The sequence below is a fragment of the Pinus tabuliformis genome, chromosome 1_2, assembly GCF_031772625.1.
Source record: "Pinus tabuliformis cultivar Carrire ecotype Pingquan chromosome 1_2, CPIR1, whole genome shotgun sequence".
NCBI classification, from domain to species: domain Eukaryota; kingdom Viridiplantae; phylum Streptophyta; class Pinopsida; order Pinales; family Pinaceae; genus Pinus; species Pinus tabuliformis.
Window position 1 is genome coordinate 78,264,983 of NC_142298.1, and position 2,160 is coordinate 78,267,142.

The window sequence follows — 2,160 nt, forward strand, 5'->3', positions numbered from 1 at the left end:
GTACAGGTAAGCGCGCATAGCGACCGTGGACCACTTGAAACCATCAGACATATCAAGGGTGTGGAAACCTGGTTCTAGAACCCCCCCATACTACTTTGAGTGAGAACTCAGTCTGCGCTCCGTGTGTTGTTGCCAAAAGGGCCAATAGTACAGGGTTTTGTTTGGCTGAATCACCTCCGAACGTGGGTCAAGCCCCACTAAGCCAACAATCCATTACCTCCCTGACATCTCTAGGATCATCATCAGTAATAGATAAAGAAAAATTTGAACATAAAGAAGATGGACTATACCTCTTTTGTTTCCTTCTCTCTCGAACTAGTCTCCTCAAAAAGGGATTTTGTGGCTTTTCCTCTTTTAATTAATGCTCTTTTGTAGAGTCTGATTCTTCCTCCTTCAACTCAAACTTCATCTTCCCTAGTTCCTTTTCCTTTGGTATGACTTCATGTTTAATAACATATTTCACCTCTCTAAACACCACATCTCGGTTGTACATAACCTTCTTTATTTCTAGGTTCCATATATTATAACATTTTAAAGCATCCTTATACCCAATAAATATGCACCTTTCAAATTTACTATCTAACTTGGTTATTTTCTCCTTTGGAACATGTACATATGCATTGCAGCCAAATACCCTGAGATGTGAGAGAGATGCTTTCTTACCGGTCCATACCTCATATGGAATCTTATCCTCTAACATTGATGAAGGTGATATGTTAAACAAGTAACATGTAGTATCCACCGCCTCAACCAAGAATTCATACCCTATTGCAGCGCCACTGAGCATGCTTCTTACCATTTTCATCAATGTCTTGTTAATTCTTTCTACAACTCCATTTTTTTGAGGTATGTATGAAGTATTTTTCTACTGTGTTATACCACACTTATTATAGAACTCTTTGAATTCCTTCTTGTAGAAATATCCACCATTATATGTCATTAACACCTTACTATTCTTCTTTGTATGATTTTCCACCGGAGCCTTGAATTCTTTAAACCTTTCAAAGACTTCAAATTTCTTCCTGAGGAAATATATCCATGTATTCCTCAATAAGTCATCTATAAATGATACATAGTACACATATTTATGTAGAGATGGAACTAAAACATGTCCAAACACATTATTGTGCACAAGCTCTAATATCCATTTCGCCCTCTTAGCACTAGAGGGGAAACTCACTTGATTATACTTCCCATATACATAATGTTCATAGAAATAAAAAACTAGGGAGAAATTAGACATACCTTCTACCATACCATTATCATGTAGTATTCAAAGGCCTTTATCTCCATTGTGTGTCAATATTTTATGCCACAACATAGCCTTTTCACCAAAGATTACAAGATTTTATGCTCCACTTTCAGGAACAATAGAACTATTGCACCCATCAATAACAGTGCTACCTAGAAATTTGTACAAAGTCTTGATTAGAACTCCCCTCATCAGTACTAGTTCTCCCAAAACCATCTTGAAGATATCTTTCTTAAACATTGTTTTTGCACCTGCAACATCCATCTTGCTTACAGAAATTAGATTTCTGACCAATCGAGGAATGTGTAGAACACCAAGAAGTGTTCTAATCCTTCCACCTTACAACTTTAGCTTGAATGTTTTGCATCCTATGAGTCTAGTATTCTTGTCGTCTCCTAGGAAGACATCACCACCATCATATTCTCATACTCACATAACCACTCCCTAAGGGGAGTCATATGAAAGTATGCACCCGAGTTAATCAACCATGCCTCATGATCTACGTGTGTACTTGAAGACTGCAAGTACACATCCCCAACTTCATCTGAGGTATTTTTTGCCTCTATGGAAGGAGAAACATCAAATCCCTTTCCTTTCTCAAGATTTTTAGATCTACAATCCTTTTTGTATTGCCCTTCTTTCTCGCATTTTTAGCATACCTTTACAAATTTTCGTGGATATTTAGATCTCCCTCTAGATTTAGATCTCCTACTTGAGGACTTATTTCTATTTCTGTTATGGGACCATCCTCTTATAGACAAGGCATATCCATTCTAGCTCTCCATATTTTTCTGTCTCATCTCCTTTGACAACAAGGATGAGACTATTTCATCAAACTTCAAGGTAGTTGTGTTTCTACCTATAGCAACAACCAGACTATCCCATGAGTCTGGTAGAGAACACAACAA